This window comes from Mustela erminea, chromosome 11 (genome assembly GCF_009829155.1).
Source record: "Mustela erminea isolate mMusErm1 chromosome 11, mMusErm1.Pri, whole genome shotgun sequence".
Taxonomy (NCBI): Eukaryota; Metazoa; Chordata; class Mammalia; order Carnivora; family Mustelidae; genus Mustela; species Mustela erminea.
Window position 1 is genome coordinate 92561891 of NC_045624.1, and position 23169 is coordinate 92585059.

Sequence of the window (23169 nt, forward strand, 5' to 3'; positions counted from 1 at the left end):
GGGACTAGTGGGGACTCAGAGGCCAAGGGACTGGCCTGGCTCCCAGTCTTGGTTACCCCAGAGCCCAGAGGGGCAGGGTGCCTTCAGATGGGCCTTGTCCCACTCCCGGCTGGAAGGGACATATCCAGAAGGAGGGTGCAGTCTAGGAGGGCACTCCACCGTGTGCACCACTCCCAGCCCAACATCGTCCTCCGGGGCCCCCCGACACACCGCTCTGACAGGGACCCACACAGAGACCCCACACAGAGACTCCATAGAGACCCCTCAGCAAGACCCTACACAGAGATCTCTGCCAGAGATTCACTCCAGAGACCTACAGAAGGCCTACCACAGACCCACATGGACAGATGTCACATCTGGGGGCCCCACCCCCAGAGACAAACCCTGGGAAATGCCGCACAGAGCCTCCTCCCTGAGAGGTCCCCCCAGAGCCCCTCTGAGCCCCCCATCCCCGGGCACTCTTTAGGAGCCGGGCAGCCACGCAGCAATAAAAGCTTCACAACAGAGCTGAAACCACTTGGTTAACCGCAGCATGGGGGGCACTCGGTGGCTGTGCCCACCTGAGAGCCCAGGACTCTGGGACATTGTCAGCATCTCCGACCAGCTCAGAAGTGCTTGGAAAGGCTTATCCCTGCGTGGGGTCCCTGCCCCCTGAAGGAAAGAATCCAGCTTCCACCTGCAGACCCACAGACTCTCCTCCCATGGCTTTCACTAGCTGGAGCTGGGACTATGGTTTAGAGAAACAAAAGCACAAGCAAAATGTCGCCAACCTCCAATGAGAGAAAACATCTTCTCTGTCCCTTTTTACTAACGTCTAGTCAAAGGATGTCCATGTCCCATTGTTCATTTCACTGGAGAGGAGATCTGAATTCAAGATGGCTGACTGCCTGCCTTGGAAACATGGCGAAGGCTCAGGGCAACTGAGCCGGAGGGATAAAATAAGCAAAAATCTAGACTCTCACCTCCCAGGGGGACTGGGATGTTATTTTGCACAAAAGAGCTTTGTCACGTTTGTGAGTTTTGTCTTTTTTTTTTTTTAAGATTTTATCTATTTATTTGACAGACAGAGATCACAAGTAGGCAGAGAGGCAGGCAGAGAGAGACGGGGAAGCAGGCTCCCCACTGAGCAGAGAGCCCAATGCAGAGCTCCATCCCAGGACCCTGAGATCATGACCTGAGCTGAAGGCAGAGGCTTTAATCCACTGAGCCACCCCCATGCCCTGTTGTTTTTAAACCAAGCAGGTTCACAGTGATGTGAAGGTTTTTACAAATGAGTCAGGTATCTAGAAATATTTCTATTTTATCCTCTGGTAAAAATTACCTTTTAAATTTTTTTCCTTAAAATGTGGTAATGCCCTCGAATGGTGTTGTGCATATTTCCAGATGTGACAAAGTGCTAATGCTCAGACTAGCTTAAACTGATGTAGGACTTGGAAGGATTCACTTTCTAAATAATTCTTTCAAAATGCACACTTTGCAAGACTCAGGCAATCAGGCTCCACTTTGTATTCATTATGGAGCTAAAAAAGGACACATTGTTTCAAATAGAAAACTTACAAAATATATCATTTAGTCTGCAAGACATGCACAAGACCTAATTACTAGAAGGGACATCTTCATATATAAATGAAAGAAAGCGTCCTTTAATAAAGTACAGTGATAAAGAGTTGATCATCAAAATCCTTCCTTATAGAATTAACACTTTCCAAAGGGAGCATTTTAATGAGAGTATATGCATATTTCTTGTAAGCAACTCGCTTTTCTTGCCTTGTTAAAATTACTTGTCTAATGACAGCTGCCAAGCATGTGTTCCTGGTTAAGTCTCTCAGATTATCCATCGGGATGACAGAGTCTGTCTTCATAGGGAGAAGCAGAGCTAACATGAACGCTTTTTGGCCTGTGTATTTCAACAAGAAATACCCATCTATTCTCCATAAGTTACAAATCTGTAACTATTTTTCTGCCTTACTCCCTTACATCACTGAATCACAAAATGATGAAATATGGTCGTGGATGTCTTATAATACTTGATAGTATTTATTTTTAAGTGCAACTTATGCAGAACAGGTTATTGATCAAAGCAAAGTGGGACCAGTTAGGAAGATTTTCATCCAGAAAATGCTTTACAAAGAGCAGTACACCCTTTTCTAGTTGTCTCTTAATCAGATTTAATGGAGGGATCATTATTCAGTCTTTGGCCACAAAGTCTGCAAACACAGAAAAACATCCATAATAGTTTAGACCCATGACATGTGAATGTGCTTCCTTCACTAGCAATTCATAGTTGAGTAAACTGTGTAAAATTTCAATTAACTAGTAATGCACATTAAAGCAACATTCCCGTCGGTCATGGCACGCACACCTGTCACAGGAAGCCTCCAGTGATTTGCGGGTACCATTTCTACCACACAATCTTGTACCTTCACCCTAGAAGAAACAGTTAAGGGGGTTCAATCTATTAGAAAAATACTGTGAATACTTCCACACTTTATGGCTCCCTGTATTTTATTTCTAAGAAGATTCACCTCCTGTAAATCTTATGAATGTTTCACCATTCGTAGATACCAAACAGAAACAGAAATCAAAAACTAAACATAACAGAGGAAATAATAAACACATCTCCATTTTGCTGGAAATGAAGTGATTTTAATCCAACAGCCTCTCTCCATGATCTCCAGGACACGTTACAAGCTTGTTTTTGAAAATAATTTATATTTAAAACAGGTCTCACACTGACTTCAATAAGTCAGATGTTTGAGGACAAAACATGAAGGGTGGCAATTAGGTAATAACTTTTATTACTCCACAGGGTAAAGATCTTTCCCCAAAAGGCAGGAGAAAAAAATGCACTCAGTTTCCAGTGTTCACCCTTAAGAGCATTTCTCTTGATCGGTCACCATAGTATTCTATTTCATACACTTTTACTTTATCGCCAGAAACTTCTGGAAGTGTCCGCAAATACACAGGATTCCACTTTCTGTGGTGCTCCCACCATGGGGAACCTCCAGATCCAGAGGATTTCCCAGCTGCTGCTGCCTCTGTGAGGTGGGTCAGATTCATAATCCTTCCCAGGAGCAGAATCGGTCTTCGGAATCGAGCCCCTGGCCATGTGTGTTGCTGCTTTTCCCACACAGAGGCACTCCTCCACGCCTCAGGTGTGCCAGAAAGCCCTCCCTCAGCCTGGCCCGCCCCCACCCAACATCCTTCGCTGTGGGAAGGAGGAGAGCCCGAGTCAGGCACTCGTGTTCTCCACAGCCACACTGCCCCGCAGAGTTGCTCCATAGCCTCATCAGCAGTTGGTGTTGTCAGAGATCTGGATTTGGGCCATTCTCCTAGTGTGTAATGGTGTCCCACGGTTGTTTTAATGTACAGTTTTTTACTAACATGTGATTGTGAGGGTGTCCTCATAGCTTACTGGCCACCTGTAAACTTCTTTGTGGCCATGTCCAGATCTTCTGCCCATTTTGAATCAGCTTGCTACCTTGGTTCTCTGTGTCTTCTGGGTGACAGTCCAGTGAGATGTGTCCCTTGCAGACCTTGTTGACAGTCTGTGTCTTGTCTTCTCATTCCCTTGACCTTTTTTTTTAAGAGCAAAAGTTCTTAATTTTTATGATTTCTGGCTTACCGATTGTTTCTTTTGTGGGTTGTGCCTTTGGAATCGTATCTAAAAGTCATTGCCATACCCAAGAGCACTGGGAATTCTTCCTATGTTTCTTTTAGGAGTTTTATAGTTCTATATTTTGGTCTGTGATCCATCTTAAGGTGTGTTTTGTTTTGTTTTGTTTCATTTTACATGTTGGACATCTGGTCGTTCCAGCATCATTTGCTGAGAAGACTGTCTTGTTTCCATCATCTTGCTTCTGCTCCTCTGCCAAAGATCAGTCCACAAGATGTATGTTTGTCTATTTCTGGACTCTCTGTTCTGTCCCATTCATCTATTTGCATCTTCTTTTACCAACACTAGACTCTTTTGATTACTGTGGCTTTGTTGTAAACTTGAAGTTAGGTAGTGTCAGTCTTCCAACGTTGTTGTTCTCCTCCAATCTTGTGTTGACTATTCTGGGTCCTTCTCTATTCATATAAGCTTCAGAACCAGCTTGTCAGTATCCACAAAATAACTTGGGATTTGTATTGTGGTTGTGTTGAATCGATAGATCAAGTTGAGAAGAACTGACATCTTGACAAGATTGAGTTTTCTTATCCAAGAACATGGCCTATGTCCCCATTTATTTAATTTTTCTTTTTAAAAAAATATTTTATTTATGATTTGTCAGAGAGAGAGAGCACAAGCAGGGGGAGCAGCAAGCCAAAGGAGAACAGGCTCCCTGCTGAACAAGGACTTGACCACATCCCATGATCATGATCTGAACCAAAGGCAGACCCTTAACCAACTGAGCCACCAGTGTCCTAGTTAATTCTTTTTAATTTCATTCATGAGAGGTTGGAAGTTTACCTCCTAGAAATCTTACATGTATTTTGTTAGGTTTAGACCTATCTATTTCACTTGTTTTCGTGCTAAAAAAAAATAGCATTAACTTTTTATTTTCACATTCCACTTACTCATTGCTAGTACGTAGGAAAGCAGTTGACTGTTTTGACAAACTGTGATTTAAAAACACTAAAATTTCTTTTTCTAAAAATATTTTGTTTATTTATTTGACAGACAGAGATCACAAGTAGGCAGAGAGGCAGGCAGAGAGAGAGAGGAGGAAGTAGGCTCCCTGCTGAGCAGAGAGCCTAATGCGGAGCTCAATCTCAGGACCCTGGGATCATGACCCGAGCTGAAGGCTTACCCACTGAGTCACCCAGGCATCTCAAACACTAAAATTTCTTCAGAAAAATTCTCACTTTCTATGGAATAAGTCAAACAGGTTGGTAAAGAGCTGAGTCCCCATGTCAGCAGAGATCTATCCCTATGGTCACCATTATCCCATCACCACACCATTAGGCTGGACGCTTGAGAAATAGAACCATAAAAATGTGGCTTCTGGTCCTTATAATTCATAGTCTCCAGGCTTCATAAAATGAATTTTATCCAGCACCTGTTTTTCATAAGTAATAAATGCTGACACATTTTCAAAATAAAGAAAGCATAGGAAAAACATTTACTAACTCTAATACTAAATTATGAATTCTGTATCACATTCATGAATTACAATTGACGGTGAGACATTTAAATTTTTCTTAGAAAAGTCTTATTCTTCACGGCTGTAAGGAAAGGATCATGATGGAGGAGACAAAGAGGAGAAATTAGGGCACTCAGTCTAAAGTAAGAAAGAACACAGAAGGAAGTTCCTGCTGACAGAAGGCATGTCTGATCTCTTTCTCTTTGCGGTGTACCCCTTCTCTGTGGGTAAGACCAGACAGGAACACACCACCTCTGGAGGAACTGCCATGTGTCAGGCGCTGTTAAAACCAGGAATGCAGTCGTGATTTAAAACATAATTTTCTGCTTTCGTGAAACATATAGTCCAGGGTAAAAAGCAGACACAAAACAAATGATGTCACAGCCAAAAGCTGCAGCGTAAGCACAGACCTTGACACTGTGTCAGACAAAACTGCTGTCAGACCACCCACCCTGAAACATGAGTCTGGTCTGTTCCACCCTGAGACATAAGTCTGGTCTGTTCACCCTGAGATGTGAGTGTGGTCTGTCTGTCCTGAGACATGAGTCTGGTCCATCCACCCTGAGACGTGAAGCCTGGTCCGTCCACCCTGAGACGTGAGTCTGGTCCGTCTGTCCTGAGACGTGAGTCTGGACTGTCCACCCTCAGATGTGAGGCTGGTCTCTCCTCCCTGAGACGTGAGTTTGGTCCATCCCCTCTCAGGAAGTGTGGCCAGCGAGTTTCTGGAGCAAACTGCAATCTGCACAGGAGAAGGCGGGAATCATCCAGGATCCCACATCCAAAGCTGGAATATCAAGAGCAATGTCAAGAACGGAAGTGGGGGGGGGCACCTAGGTGGCTCAGTGGGTTAAGCCTCTGCCTTCGGCTCAGATTATGATCCCAGGGTCCTGGGATCAAGCCCTGCATCGGGTTCTCTGCTCAGCCTGCTTCCTCCTCTCTCTCTCTCTGCCTGCCTCTCTGCCTACTTGTGGCCTCTGTCTGTCAAATAAATAAATAAAATCTTTAAAAAAAAAAAAAAGAAGAAGAAGAAGAAGAACGGAAGTGGGGGGCGGTGTCCACCCAGACCCTCTGCCCGCAGTCTCCTCCAGCTGCCACAAAACCTCCTAATGCATCACCCTGTGTCCACTCCCTTACCCCTGGCCTGCTTTCAGAGCTGCCAATGACCCTCCACATGTACACCTGATGGGGCCACCCCTCCCCCAAATTGTCCAGTCCTGTCCCATCTGATTATAGTAGGTCCCTAGCTTCTGCTCATGCCCAGGAGCCTGGGATGGCCTGGCCCCGGGCCTTGTGTCCTCGCGCTCACCTCCTTCCCTCGCTCCTCGAGCTGCAGCTGTGCTGGGCTCCGTGCTTTCCCTTGGAAGCTCCAGGTCCCCTGCCTGCCCTGAAATGCTGCACTCTGGAATGTTCTTCCCACCCACAGCAATGCTTCCATCACCTCCCTCGGTGGGGTCTCCTGAGTGCCCATCCAAAACAGCTTCCTAAAGGTCTCGTTGTCCCCGCTAGCTCGAGTCTCTGCCTGACACGAGGTTACAGATGGTGTTTGTGTGTTCACAGTGGGACCTTCTGCATGAAGCCCACCTGTGCTGGGCTGACACCCCACCTCTCTGGGCCTTCCTCTGTCTTCCTCTACTTTTTCCCATGTCTGGGTCCCTGGAGTTTACAGTCTGTGGATTGTCTGTGTCCAGGAAAGACAGGGCACAACCCAAAGCCAGGCTTGAGGCCCCTGAGGGCCTCTGGACAGAGACAGTCTGGCTGCTGGCCATCCAGGCACAGCAGGGAGTGGCTGGCTGGCCAGCCAGCTGAGGTATGGGGGAGAGAGTGGGACAGGGCTGGAGGTCAGGGAACTTGGGGGAAGACTGGGGTCTGGAAGAGCCCCCAGAAGACTTATACACATCCCCAATAGAATGCTGTCTTATTTGCCTTTGGGCTATGGTCCCAAACAACCAGGCAGGGCCATGCTCAGGGACCTAGCCCTAATTTGGCTCCTCCTCATATGGCCCAGGACCTCATCCAGCCAGGGTCAGCAGAGGGGACAGCAGACCCACTGGCAGAGACTCTCTCCTTGACAAATATTGCTCAGACCCTCCAAGCACTCTCTTTCACTAGGCCCAAACTTGGCCTCCTGGGTCTTCCCTTAGGGAGTCACATTCTGGCAAGAACCCTGCCAGAAGTTTGGCTGCATCACCCTGGGCCCCTGTTCTCTGAGTAGGTTCCAAATCCTCCACTATCCCCCGGGGATGCCTTCTCTCCCAGGCCTGCCCTCAGCAGGAATCCTGGTAGGAAAGTTTTGCCAGAACCTTTCCTCTTACTGACCCCCCATCTACTCGATCTCCCCCACCCCATCCCTGGCTGTAAATCCTCATTTTCCTTGTTGTGTTTGGACTTGAGCCCAACCCTAAACCCCATCTGCAGGCCGTCTGCCTGATAATGTCATGAAAAATCTTTTCCTGATGCCACAGGGCCATCACTGGCTTTCTCTCCATGTCCACAAGGCAGCTCAGTCCTAAAGAAGAGTCAGTGGGCATGTGGCTGCTGCCGGCGCCCTGAGGTTCTAGGGACCTGGGGAGCAGGCCACACAACGAGTGCGGCTGCAGGCAGCCCTAAGAGACAGAGCACTCTGGGGCCCTGTTCCCATGGGGCACAGAGACTTAGGGTTTGCTGGGGTTTTTTCTCATTTACTCCACAGAGTTTCTGGTTTCTTAGAAGGTTTTGTTTTGGTTTTGTAAAGATTTTATTTATTTGAGAGAGAGAGAGAGGACTAGCAAGAGAGGGTACAAATGGGAGACAGAGAGAAGAAGGGGGTGATTCAGCAGGGAGCCTGACACAGGGCACGATTCCAGGACTCTGCGATCAGGAGCCCAGCCAAAGGCAGATGCTTCACCAGCTGAGCCGCCAGGCATTCCTCTTCAGGGTTTTGGATGCATTACTGCAACCTGTGTCAGTCAACAGAACCTTTCTTTATCCTTCTCACTGATGCCACTCCACACCATACTTCAGTTCCCGACTCCTTTTCACAGAAGCTCAGCGGCTTCAAAGATTCCCCCGCAAGGACTCTTGTTAACCCTTTTAGAGAAGTGGGGCCTGTGACAAGCACTGCTTTTTCCATTATGTCCTCAGTGTCCTCCAGACTCTGTCCTCGGTTCCTGGGTCACCGTCAGTAACATCTGTCCCTGTGTGTCTTCCATGGATGGCCGCTGGCCTGACGGTCCCACTGGACCAGACTCGGTGCCTCCCATGTGTCTGGGATTGGGCCCTGTGGTGGGCTCTGTGCTCCACAAGGACTCAGAGAGGACAGAGCCTTCAGGTCCAGGAGCAGATCACAGAATTTCACCTCGATTGAGTATCAGAGGCCTCAAACAGATCTGTACAACACACTACAGTTAAATCTACAATCTGTGTTCCAGGCCTCAAACAGATCTGTACAACACACTACAGTTAAATCTACAATCTGTGATCCTTCCCCAGAGAGGTATTCTCTGAGAAGTGAATTTCAAAGTCATAGCACAACATATGCCGACCTTCAGAGCAAAGAGACCATGTACAATGAGGCAGTGGGCAGTGAGGGTAGCTGTGAAGGAGATGGACTAGACAGAGACCTTAAAAATCAGGCCAGGGGCGCCTGGGTGGCTCCATGGGTTAAGGGCCTGACTCTTGATTTCTGCCCAGGTCATGATCTTGGGGTCATGAGATTGAGAGCCCTGCATTGGGCTCTGTTCCCAGCATGGTGTCTGCCAAAGTTTCTCTCCCCCTCTCCCCCTGCATGCACTTGCTCATGCTTCCTCCCTCTCTAAAATAAACAAGTTAAATAGACAGATAGATAGCTATAAATAAAAAAATTAATTAAAAATACCGGTGGAATTTTGATCAGAATGGCATTAAAAGTATAGATTGCTCTAGGCAGTATAGACATTTTAACAATGCTTATTCTTCCAATCCAAGAGCATGGAATGGTCTTCCATCTTTTTGTGTCTTCTTCAATTTATTTCATGACTGTTCTGTAGTTCCTCGAGTACAGATCCTTTACCTCTTTGGTTAGATTTATTCCCAGGTATCTTATGGTTCTTCATGCTATAGTAAATGGAATCAATTCTCTAATTTCCCTTTCTGTATTTTCATTGTTAGTGTATAAGAAAGCCACTGATTTCTGTAAATTGACTTTGTATCCTGCCACATAACTGAATTGCTGTATGAGTTCTAGTAGTTTCAGGGTGGAGTCTTTTCAAAGAGCTGGAGCAAATAATCCTAAAATTTGTATGGAATCAGAAGAGACCCTGAATTGCTAAGGAAATGTTGAAAAACAAAAATAAAACTGGCGGCATCAGGTTACCTGATTTCAAGCTTTATTACAAAGCTGCAAACGCCAAGACAGCATGGTACTGGCATCAAAACAGACACATAGACCAGTGGAACAGAGTAGAGAGCCCAGATATGGACCCTCAACTCTATGGGCAAATAATCTTCGACAAAGCAGGAAAAAATATACAGTGGAAAAAAGACAGTCTCTTCAATAAATGGTGCTGGGATAATTGGACAGCTATATGTAGAAGAATGAAACTCGACCATTCTCTTACATTGTACACAAAGATAAACTCAAAATGGATAAGAGACCTCAATGTGAGACAGGAATCTATCAGAATCCTAGAGGAGAACATAGACAGTAACCTCTTCGATATCAGCCACAGAAACTTCTTTCAAGATATGTCTCCAAAGGCAAAGGAAAGAAAAGCAAAAATGAACTTTTGGGACTTCTTCAAGATCAAAAGCTTCTGCTCGGCAAAGGAAACAGTCAAGAAAACAAAGAGGCAACCCACGAAATGGGAGAAGATATTTGCAAATGACAGTACAGACAAAAGGTTGATATCCAGGATCTATAAAGAACTCCTCAGACTCAACACACACAAAACAGATAATCATATCAAAAAATGGGCAGAAGATATGAACAGACACTTCTCCAATCAAGACATACAAATGGCTATCAGACACATGAAAAAATGTTCATCATCACTAGCCATCAGGGAGATTCAAATTAAAACCACATTGGGATACCACCTTATGCCTGTTAGAATGACCAAAATTAGCAAGACAGGAAACAGCATATGTTGGAGAGGACGTGGAGAAAGCAGAACCCTCTTACACTGGTGGTGGGAATGCAAGTTGGTGCAGCCACTTTGGAAAACAGTGTGGAGATTCCTCAAGAAATTAAAAATAGAGCTTCCCTCTGACCCTGCCATTGCACTACTGGGTATTTACCCCAAAGATACAGATGTAGTGAAAAGAAGGGCCATCTGTACCCCAATGTTTATAGCAGCAAAGGCAATGGTCGCCAAACTGTCTAAAGAACCAAGATGCCCTTCAATGGAAGAATGGATAGGGAATATGTGGTCTGTATACACTATGGAGTATTATGCCTCCATCAGAAAGGATGAATACACAACTTTTGTAGCAACATGGACGGGACTGGAGGAGATTATGCTGAGTGAAATAGGTCAAGCAGAGAGAGTCCATTATCATATGGTTTCACTTATTTGTGGAGCATAACAAATAACATGGAGGACATGGGGAGTTAGAGAGGAGAAGGTAGTTGAAAGAAATTGGAAGGGGAGGTGAACCATGAGAGACTATGGACTCTGAAAAACAACCTGAGGGTCTTGAAGGGGTGGGAGGTGGGAGGTTGGGGGAACAAGGTGGTGGGTATTAAGGAGGGCACATATTGCATGGAGTACTGGGTGTGGTGCAAAAACAATGAATACTGTTATGCTGAAAAGAAATTTAAAAAATTAAAATTAAATAAATAAATTTTTAAAAATTAAAAATAAAAAAATAAAAATAATTAATTAAAAAATCAGGCCAACTGCTTCACCGTATTCAGTACATGCCTTCCATGTGAATGGAATTCTGTTCTGCAGGTTGTTCCTGTGTTTTTAACAAACAAGCTGTATGTACTGTTAGGGCCGATTTAATGTTAAAACCTGTTTAACTATTAGGGCCTGCTTAGGCAGACCAACTCCATATTGCCTAGGTAGCCATATTGTTGTTTACATCCATGGACTTCATTCCAGGAATAAACGCCCCCATAGTTCCTGGTATGGTTCTGGGTATCTATTCCAGGAGTAAACGCCTTAACAATAGAAGCCACATACCTTGGGTCTCCAGTTATGCCCTATAAAACCAGCCTGTGAGATCGGGAGGGGGTCACTGTCTTCAGAGGTGGCCCTGGCCAGTCAGTCTGACTTCTAATGCTTGGCATAGAATAAGGCTTTGCATAACTTTCACTTTGTCTCAGTCTCATTCCTTTGATAGCAGACCCCAAGATGTACAGCTTAACCTCTATGATTAGTCATTATAAGCACCCTGTTAAATAGCAAAATTCAACCGAAAAAACTTGAAGGTCTAATGGGCTGTAGTAAATGATTCGTGAACCCCATCCACAAGTTGAGAAGGCCCTCCAAGGAACTGTAGCCATGGAAGGGTTTTTATAGATGGAGGGCAGGGGCAAGAAAGTTACTAGCAAAACTAAAAAAATGTTCTGGGTGAGGCTGCTTTCTAGGGAAAAGGCAGTGGGTCTTATCATGAGATGACATCATGTTTCTTTGGGGCATGGAGAGGGGCAACATGGCAGGCTCACTGGAAAGTTACTGACCGATCAGCTAAGACAAAGTTTCTGGGGGAGGTTGAAATTGGAGTTGGATTATGTATTAAGCACGAGTTTACAAACTTGGTTTAAGTGACCCCAATTGGGACTTATGTTGTTTTTTTTAATCTGAAGACCTGCACAGTGTCTCTATATCTAACGTCTGGGATAAACACCATACCTACTCTGATTTCTTCCTGGGTCACTTCTACTATGAAGAAAGGTGAAGACAATTTTTGTGGAATTACTAACAATTACAATGAATTTTAGGCCATCATTCAGGAACTGACTTGAGTGGAAAAAAAAAAAACAAAACTCAATTAAAGACATCTTCAACAATGGTAGAAAACACCTATGAAGAGCAGTATCTTTAAAATCACAATTACAGTTATTAATCCTCTGTGTATTTAATAGAATAAAATTAGTGCTATTTACTAAGTCACTGAGCTGCGGTAGTAGCCATGAGTATGAACAAAATATAAATTCTGGTATCTTTCTCTTGTCGAAATTACCAAAAAAAATCATGAATGAAATGAAAATGAAAGATGCAGATATGAAGAATGCAAACATTTTGATCCCTTTTTATAATTTCCCTGTAGATGTCAAAGAATTTCAACCCTCGGCTCCAACTGACTATGTGCTTTTGCAAAATATTCTTCACAAAATTACGAATGTCAAAAATCCAGAAACAGGGGGCGCCTGGGTGGCTCAGTGGGTTAAGCCGCTGCCTTCGGCTCAGGTCATGATCTCAGGGTCCTGGGATCGAGTCCCGCATCGGGCTCTCTGCTCAGCAGGGAGCCTGCTTCCTCCTCTCTCTCTCTCTGCCTGCCTCTCTGCCTACTTGTGATCTCTCTCTGTCAAATAAATAAATAAAATCTTTAAAAAAAAAAATCCAGAAACAGTAAAAATTAAAGGCAGATCAACTAGCGCTTAGTAAGAGTTCATTGTGCTTACAAGAACCATTCACCTGCCCACTGGGAGTTTACGGATTTGAAACATTTATGAAGCTCAGGAACTTGGTGGTTTGGGATGGCTTACCAAGTAAAAATGAGGGAGCTGCTTACCCTTTTATTTATAAAGATTTTATGTTTATCTATTTGAGAAAGAGCAAGCGAGTGCACCCATGGTGGGGAGCAGAGGGAGAGGGACAGAGAGACTCCTCGCTGAGCACAGAGTTTGACCACGCAACGTGGGGCCCAATCGCAGAGACACGGGAGTCCCTCTCTGCAAACTCCCTGCTGTGCAAGCCCCCGGAGCACATGCACGGAGTGGGCGCCAGTGGGTGCTATGTTCATGGCTCTCCCCAGGACCCCTGGAAGTCATCCCCTGCTTCAATGTGCTCATGGGGACCTCTCACTGATGGCATTAATGATTAGGTAGTCTCGGTATCCTGGCCCTTGAAATGCAATCTCCTGTTTCTCCATGCTCATCAGTACCTTTGACAATGACAATGGAGATTGTTTGTTTTGCAGAAAGAAAATCACACCTCTTTCAGCTTCAAAGTTTCAGCACTCCCCCCTAGAAATGGGGTCTGGGCACTCCACAGAGAAGTGAGCATTGTCTGAGAGGACAAGAGAATGGCAACAAATCTGACCTCCCAAGTGGGCATCTGGGCAGCTCCTGCAGAAAGGCCGAGATGCCACCTGTCAGTGGGTGACAGCACAGGTCAGTGGGGGGCCCCAGGGACACGTGGGCTCGGCTGTGTAAGACGGAGAGGGCTGGACTGCATTGGGCACTTGAAGAGTCAGCTGGGGGGCTGTTTATGTGCACCAGTGGGGAGCTGGGCCCGTGACGGCAGTGTCTGCAAATCAAGAGAGCTTAGGGCCATACAGGTTTGAGTTCTGGGGCTCTGTAGCTAAGTGACTCAGGACAGGTCACCCACCCAACTCCTCTGACAGGTTCCACACCTGTGGCCTGTGAACATGGTAATTCTTTTTTGTTGTTGTTTTTCTTATGTTATGTCACCATATAGTGTGACATTAGTTTTTGATGTAGAGTTCCATGACTCATTTGCTTCCATATAACACCCAGTGCCATGCAATCTGTGCCCTCCTCAATACCCACCACCAGGCTCTCCCACCCCCCCACCCCCTTCCTCTCCAAACTGCTAAGTTTGTTGCTCAGAGTCCACAGTCTCATGGTTCATCTCCCCCTTCAATTTCCCCCAACTCACTTCTCCTTTCGTTCTCCTAAAGTCCTCCCATGTTATTTGTTATGCTCCACAAATAAGTGAAACCATATGATAATTGACTCTCTCTGCTTGACTTATTTCACTCAGCATAATCTCCTCCAGTACCATCCATTTTGCTACAAAAGTTGGGTATTCACCCTTTCTGATAGAGGCATAATACTCCATAGTGTATATGGACCACATCTTCCTTATCCATTCTTCCGTTGAAGGGCATCTTGGTTCTTTCCACAGTTTGGCAACTGTAGCCATTGCTGCTATGAACATTGGGGTACAGATGGCCCTTCTTTTCATTACATCTGTATCTTTGGGGTAAATACCCAGTAGTGCAATGGCAGGGTCAGAGGGAAGCTCTATTTTTAATTTCTTGAGGAATCTCCACACTGTTTTCCAAAGTGGCTGCACCAACTTGCATTCCCACCACCAGTGTTAAGAGGGTTCTGCTTTCTCCACATCCCCTCCAACACATGTTGTTTACTATCTTGTTGATTTTGGCCATTCTAACTGGTATAAGGTGATATCTCAATGTGGTTTTGATTTGAATCTCCCTGATGGCCAGTGATGATAAACATTTTTTCACGTGTCTGATAGCCAAGGACATGGTAATTCACTTGATCTGGCTACCATGGACAGGACAGCATCTGGCGATGTAATAAAGTTGTTCCCTTAACCATTACCTCTGCCCAGGGCTTGCACTCAGTGAATTACTGTCACCAGTGGTGACAGCGAGATTCCCAGGGTGAGTGCCAGTGAAAAAGCATTGAGCGCCCCTGCCTGAGGTCGACACTGCCCCAGTGGACTTCAGAATGTGTTCCGCGTCTGCGATGGGCTCGGGAGTGCCTCCAGCCTCGATGTGTGGAGAAGGCTTTGTGCCACAGTAAAGGCCCATGGAAAAGGCCCTGCCTTTGGGGTGCTTGCAGGGCTGGCAGGGTGCTGCGTAGGCAGGGATGGGCTCTCCCAGAACCACAGGAGTCAGCACGTCTGCAGGCCTTGCTCTGCAGAATGGAGCTCCAGAACTGGGATGGATTGCTCCCCTTATCAGGAATGGAAGGCCCTTCCCACGTGTGTACTGCTTCCATATACTTACATACACTGTGCCATGATGAGCAGAAGGAAAAGCTGAGTACCGAGTATGCTTCACGACCTGTGACCCATGGCCCCTGGCAGTTTCCTCAGCGCACTGTAGGTGCCGGGACCACAGCTCACAGCCCCCAGAACGTTCATTGATTCGTGTTTCCGAGTCTTCCAGCAATGTCAGAATTTCCTGGTCTTCTCTGGTCACTGATGTCACCAGCAGCTCCATAGAGGAAGCACTCCTGCAGGAACCCTAGAGGCCTGGCCATCACAGACACAGCCATCCCTCCTTGTCCCCCTCCCCTTGTTTGTGATAGTGGCCTCTTCAGCTGGCCGGTCAGCAGCAGGAACCGCAGGCCCCTTGTGCATTCCTGGTGAGGAATATAAACTTCGGTCATAACCACACAGTGCCAGCTGTAAGTCCACGAGAGGGGCCCAGGCCAGTCAGCGCATGCTGGCAGTCCGCTGAAGCAGACCCTGCTGTCCACCCCTCTGTCCCTGGGAACCACAAGGACCCAGTCCACCAACACCTCCCAAAGTAAGATGTGATTTTTTTTTCTTTTCTTTTTTTTTTTTTTATTATTTTGTTTGTTTGTTTTGGTTGGTTTGTTTGCTTTGGCCAAAGAAAGACATAAACATATTTAAAACAAAAGCACAGTATAAAATATGAAGCTGTCTTTACGACTTTGACGTCTTGAAAGAAGGTGAATTTTAATGCGAAGTCTAAGAAGGACATAATCTCAGGATGAAGGACAGGCCTTCCTAATTGAACAGGCTTCATTTTGTGAGAAACCTCTCACGTCCTCCTTCTTGTTCTTGTTTCCCTGAGGACCAGGTCAGGGGGCTGCCCTGGGGCAGCCTTCAGAAGCCACTGGGTCAACAGGGCACAGCTGGCGTGCCCAGGAGCTGGCTGGGATTTACCGTGGACTGAGCTCCATTGTGCACCTGCTCTGTCCTCTTTATTTCTTACTAGAGCATTCTCTTCTGAGCATCCAAACATAAACTCTTTTAATTTTCTTGAAGTGAACCGATGCACAATAGGCCATGGGGTCCATAGTAACATGTCAGAGTCACCAAAGTGACCAATCTTGTGTTCACTGTTTGGAGACTCCTTTAAATAAGTAGAGGGGAACTGGGGTTTTTTGAGATTTCTTTTGGGCTGCCCCAAGCAGAGAGCTGAATGATTCAGAGTCATCCAAACCCACCAGTCATAAATAACAGCAGAGGAATGACATATGCCACAGTCCAGCTTACTTTGTGTCTTTGCACATAGGGTACACTTCTGCCAAATGGACGTCTTTGTGGAAAGACCCTCCCCCTGGGGACGGGATTCAAAGAATAGTGATTTCATTTTCTTACAGAGTTGGGGGAAATTACATTAATACATCAAGTGAGTGAATCCTAGAGGCATTTTTATAATTGATAAAGATAAAATTGTTCTAAAATGGAAATATTATCATGAATGTAATTGAATTGGGGAATATAATAAAAACATTCATCCCAAGCCTCCCTCACTCCACTGGTATCGATTAAAGTTCGAGATTAAACTCAAAAGTTCTAGAAAAGCTTATAGCAGCCCGTGTCTGAAAGCCCAGCATGTTCTAGGAGACTGGCACCTGCGGCCTTTCCAAGGTTCACAGAGAAAGGAGGCCTGGATTCAAACTGTAACAGACGGCATGCACAATGTGCTCGCTGAAGAGGGGAGGCCTCACAAGGTTGAAGAGGACCCTGAGGGGTGTGGGCACACAGGGACTTGCACCGGCAAGAAGACGGCTCACCTCCAGGTCTGAAGGGGCTGGAGACGGGATGTGTTCTGGGAGCTGGACCAGAACCTGCAGTGCAAGGGTCTCTGCCCTGTGGAGAGCCATGCAGCAGGAGCAAGGAGTCACGTACTAAGCAAGGCATGAGGGGCCAGGGCTGTAGATAGTTTGCCTAAGGAATGCGAGCAGATGCAGGGAGTCACGTACTAAGCGAGGCCTGAGGAGTGGGAGGAGTGAGAGATTAACCCAAGGACTGTGAGTGCATTCGCGGGTGACGTTTGATAGATACCAGGAGTCAAGGGAAAGGCGCATGATCTGTAGAACAAAGAAAACCTATGGAGTCACGTACGTGCTCACGAGCACGATGCATGCACATAGATAGTCCTTCTGATTGGTAGTTTTGTTAGTCGTGGTATACTCTGATTGGATATAGTTCGCACTTGGTGGATATATACTTGGGGGTCTTAGACTGGGGAGGGTCCCCGGCTGAAGATTGTGAATAAAGAAGTTTGCCACTCACCTCGCCTACGGGTCGTTCTTGCGGGTCGAGAGCGACACTGCCCCTCCAGCCACATCCAGCTGCATACAAGAAAGGACTAGAGGGCAGGGAGTGAGTGTCCTGCTTCCTGCTCCTGCCCTCCTGATCCCCAGCACCTCCCACTGGCTGACTGAGGTCCCAGAGGCTGGGTGAACCCCCATGGAGGCTAGCTCCCAATGGTGGGATTGGGCTGGGCATGGAAGTGGGGTGGCCCTGGGCAATGCACAGAGAATCCAGCAATCCAAACTTTCCTGGAGAAATAGCACAGACTGCAGAATGTCACATGTGTGCATACACGAATCTTCTCGTGACTTTAAAATGGTTCCCGCTAAACCATCGAAACTGCCATGTGGATCCAGAAGGAAAGCACTCCACGGCTCTAATGGGTCCCATTATTTAACACAAAGTCTTGCAATTTTGAAGCATGTCTAGTGTACTTCTGTGTTTGGAGCATCACTATGCTCAGATGATGGTCGCAACCTAGTGTGATGAGACAAGATAAAACAAAATAAAGCAGCGAGGATGAGAGGCAGCGTCTGATGGGAGATATCCAGAGTTTATGAAAATGAAATGTCATTAAAAGAAGCAAGAAAATTATGCATCATAAGAGCAGATTGTCTGGCTGATTTAGGAGATAAAGATGGAGAATTGCTTTTAGCAAAGTCATTAATGAGAATTAACAAAACCACAAAAACAAGAAGGGAAAAGACAAAAGAAAACAGATTTTTTTCAAGATTTTCTTTATTTATTTAAGAGAGAGAAAGAGTGCATGCACAAGCTAGGGGAGGAGCAGAGGCAGAGAGAGAAGCAGGCTCTGCAACAGGGGGCTTGATTCCAGGACCCTGAGATCCTGACCTGAGCCAGAGGCAGATGCTTCACTGACTAAAGCCCCCAGACACCCCAGAAAAGAGATTCAGATTAACAAAGGCAATGGATATAGTAACTGGAACAATTAGCAAGGAAGAACTTTATAATACTGGAGGAAATTGAACCCTGGGACTGTGGATCTTCCCCACAAGGATGTTAAAGCCTGAACTTAGTGCCCATGAATGTGACCTCATTTGGATCTTTGCAGATGATCAAGTCAAGGGAGGTCATTAAGGCGACCCCTAATCCCATATGACTGCCCTTGTAAAAAGAGGACGTTTGGACTGGAGACATGCCTGGGCGACCACCACGTGAAACTGAAAGTAAAGATCAGAGTGAAGTATCCGGAAGGCAAGGATGCTGAAGCAAACCCCTAGGAAGTGGGGGACAGAGTCTGGCGCAGATTCTCAAGGAGCCAACTCCGTGGTCAGACACCCTGACCTCAGACTTCCAGGCTCCAAAACTGGGAGACACTGAATTTCTAGGCTACTCTGTTGCAGCAGCCCTTTGCAAACGAATACACATCCTTTAGTGAAAACCAGTCAGAGCTAGCAGGCAAAATAGCTCTCATGAGCCTCTGAAGTATCGGAAGACCTGAAATCAGGAGACAGGTGTTCGATTGTGGGTCTAGTTATTGGTGAAGCAGGAGCCTCAGCCGTCAGCACATGTCATAATGCAGGGCAGTGTGTGAACAACGTCCCAAGATGGAAACTGCTACCAGAAACTTGAACAAAGTGTCTCCCGATAGTTTTACAAGAAGATTCTGTTTTCTAGAGTGTGCCACTGGTTACAGGAATTCCCGTGTTCCTATTATTTTTGTTAGTGTAACACCTCCTTTTTCCTTTACGAACATATGAATAAATAAAATACTTGCTGATTGAAACTTTGTATTCAAATTCTGGGCAGACTTTGAAGTGTTTTCACAGTGGAGTATACTCAATCAGATAACACATGGTTTGTTGGCATTAGTGTAACATAAAAATGCACAATTTCCATGAAAAAGCATGAAAGGAAGAAAGTAAGATCATCATCCTATAATGTCATCCTGTTGATAGTGTATAAAACGAAAGAAGCTGACACAGGTTTTAATAGAGCTACTCAAGGAGATGAGCTCTGTTACAGTAAATCCTTATGTGCAGAAACACTTGGCTACAAACAGTGTCTTGGAAATCATCAGTCATGTAACTTCAGGCATGATAATTAAAACGACACTTAGTTCTATTTTCTTCATCACTAAACTGGGAGCAATATCCAGAATAAACGTAAAACTGTAAGTGATCGTGGTGAGGGGACGGGGAAGCAAACAGCAACAGGTAAAATAGAAAATTATCTTAATGCCTATATGACAAATATATTCTATATTACCAACAATCAGGAAAATCCGAACTAAAACCATGTATTATCATGTTTCATTCAGAAAGCATGATTTTTAAAGTCTGATAATATCAGGTTTGTTTGGATCATAAAGAAACAGAAACTGTCATACACTGACCCCTTTGGAGTCAAATGACCGATGCCTACTGACAAGGAAAATGAGCATATCTTACTCCACGACAATCCCATTTCTAAGTACCTACTCCAGAGAAATTACTTTTCTCAACTAACAATGTGCTTGTATATCTTTCTCAAAAAATTAACTTCTTTTTATTGCAACAAACAGAATGTTCAACACCTGGAAGGTATTGCAAGACCTTTCCATCCAAAGAATCCTGTTGCCTTGTTGATGAATGTCGCTGCCCAAGAATGTTGCCATCCATCTGACAGCCAAGATGGAAGGCAATGAATTCAGGAAAGGAGCATGAAGGAGCAGAAAACACAATTTAGTCTTTGTGGTGCTGAGATCTAAGCCTCTGGACAAGTACATTAAGTAGTATATCTGCCATCAAGATTATCATGGACAACAGTTTCATCAAAAACTTGACCCCAAAATTGCCACCAGTCGCCCTTTACGGTAATCTCCTCTCCCCACCCCCACCCTCATCAACCACTAAGTTCCCAGCTGTCCACTTTTCCAAAATGTCTATGAGTGAATTTCCAAAATGTCTATGAGTGAATTTCTATAATACATAGTCTTTTCAAGACTCTTCTTTCAAGACTCAATGTGAATTTAGTCTGTTCCTTTTCATGGCTATGTAGTATTCCTTTGGATGGGCATACCAGGGTTTGTCCACTTATGCATTGAAAGACATTTCTTTTTCCCCCAGTTTTTCACAATTATGAATAAAGCTGTCATATATATTTATGTAAAAAATTACAGAAATATATCCAAACATATTTGGCATGGCATTCTATATTTTGTGGAAGACTAGTAAAATGTAAAGGATCTGAAGCTGGTTTGCAGCATTTAAAGGAACTGGAGAAAAAGACATCAAGAAATGAAAGGACACCTGGGTGGCTCAGTCATTAGGCATCTCCCCTTGGCTCAGGTTATGATCCCAGGGTCCTGGGATCGAGTCTCACACTGGGCTCCCTGCCTGCTGAGCCTGCCTCTGCCTCTGCCTGCTGCCTGCTGCTCTCTCTGCTTGTGCTCTCTTTCTCCCTCTGTCAAATAAATAAATAAAGTCTTTAAAAAAAAATCAAGAAATGAAAAGTCCTGTGGAGTAGACTGACAGGAAATCAGCCATCATGCAAACTCTCCAGCTACTGCTGACTTCTACTTTAAAATGAGTTTTGTTTACCCACTTCCTATGTAGGCATATGCTTTCTATAGCACAATCTGCACAGGCAAGATTTTTTTTTAAATGCTCAAATATGTTCCTTGCAGCCTGGAGAGAATTAAGACACTAATTAGTAAGAAAAATGGATCTTTGTTACCAAGAAAAGGAATTGTTATTTCATATGATGAATTTTTATTTGATTTTTCAAGAAATGTAATAAATTGGAGTTATGGAAATAATCAGTGTTAATAGACTCTCGTTTTTAATTATTGGAAGAAGAATAACTTCTCTCAGTGTGTTAATTAAGTGTACTTCAGCACGACTATTATCAAGGAAGGTCTCACTTCTGCAGGCGGTGACAGTCGCTGTACCAGGATGCAAGTTACTCCAGTACGAAAGGACAAATGAAGAAGAAAGACCAGGTGATTCTGACAGGCAGGGGTGCCGACAACTGGGGCGGTCCTCTTAGTGACAGGGCTGACAGATGACACGAGGACAGGGGACAAATGTGGGAGAGTGACCAAGACAAAACTGTGGAAAGAAAACAGGAACAAACTGCCACCGAGTTAGGGTCTGATTCGGTGACACACCACCCAATGGTCTCGTTTATGTCTGTGGTGGGCTGCTGGACTTTCCCATTACTCTCTACACTGCAAACTTCTGCTTTTCCAGCTCTACCCAGCCTCTCAGTTCAAATATCCCCATTCCAGTCTCCTCTGTGTAAACACTGGCCATCTGCGTCTCTCTCCCCCACTGATGGGGCTGGAACTTGGAAGGGAGAGAAAGGGAGAAGGAAGGAGAGAGATTTACTTCTGCAGCCTCTCATTTGGAGAAAGTGAGCCCTGACACGACCTGATCTCACTTTCCCTTTTCTTCATGTCTGCTCATCTCTCTCTTCCCGCTCCCACTTACTGTACCTTCAGATGCAATGACTTCATCTTTGTTCCTCTGAGATGGTAGGGACCTGAAAGCGGGTCCTGCTCTCTAATGATTGCCACAGAGCCCCTGGGGAGGATGTCAGTGGTTTGTCTAGGGTGGGTTTGTGTTTGTGGAGTTTGCCAAAAGCAGCCTCCTGAGCACTGCTTCTGTAACAAAAACATCACCACAGTATTTTGTGATGCTGTGTGTTTTGCCCACCATTGCCCTTTAAGGGACATCGAAGAAAAACCCAGGCATTGAGAAGGTCAGCGGCCTTGGGGAAGCATGGCACTTTGACATCTTAATAACACCTCAGAAGGGCTTCATGGGCTTCACATCCCCAGCCAAGGGGCTCACGGAAGCTCTGTCAGGACCATGTACTCTCGGAGTTGTAGGCTTGGTGGAAATAGTGAGGTGAAGGTTTTGGAGCAAGTCTTCCTAAAGAAACCCTTTTCTTTTTTTTTTAAGATTTTATTTATTTATTTGACAGACAGAGATCACAAGTAGGCAGAGAGAGAGGAGGAGCCCCGATGCAGGGCAGAGGCTTTAACCCACTGAGCCACCCAGGTGGCCCAAGAAACCCTTTTCTGATAAGCAAACAGTTTGGGGAATGAGCAAGCTGTTGCCCTAAAACAAGATTCGTTTGTCCACCTAAGTTGCCCTGAAAGATTTTCCTGCTGGAAACAAGGAATTGGTTTGGAATCTCATATCCCTGGGCACAAGCTTCCCCAAGCAAATGTAAAGACCCAGGAACAGATGAACCACACAACTGATGCGAGCCTGGGCTTCTCTGAAAGCCCCCAAACCCATGACAGGGCTCTGTGTCTATGAAAGCCAGTGTACCCAAGCGTCACCAACCTCATCCCAAGAGCCTTGATATCCAGACACATCTTGGTTTTCTGTCAAATTTGGCTTTTAGGAAGCTTTTTTGTTGCTGTTCCGTAAGCGTCTCTGCTGACACACAACGTCATTCCTCGTTCTGTGTGAGGGCCCAGTGCTTTTAAGTTTGCAAGCTCCGGCAAATCCCGTAACCCCAGAAGTTTTGTCTGTTCACACTGAAATGGGAAGACCCATTTTCTGGGGATTTCCCACAAAATACCCTGTTCCCTGGGGTTGAGGCACTTGCCTCCATTCTGAACTTCTCTTCGTTTACACTGAAAAGCAGATTTCCCTACTTGTTTTCAGCTGTGGAGGCCACCTCCAAAAGAACTCTTTTTCCAAACTGATTCTTTCCAGAAGACAGTCGTCCCTCTGACAACTCATGTGAGCAGCCAGAACAGGACATGAACACAGTGAGTCTAGTGAGGCCGAGAGCTGGGTCTTCTCATACAAGGAAGAAAATGTGCCTAAAAGCAGAACTACACTCTATCATAAAATCCTGCATCCTTCATCCTCCTTAACAACGTG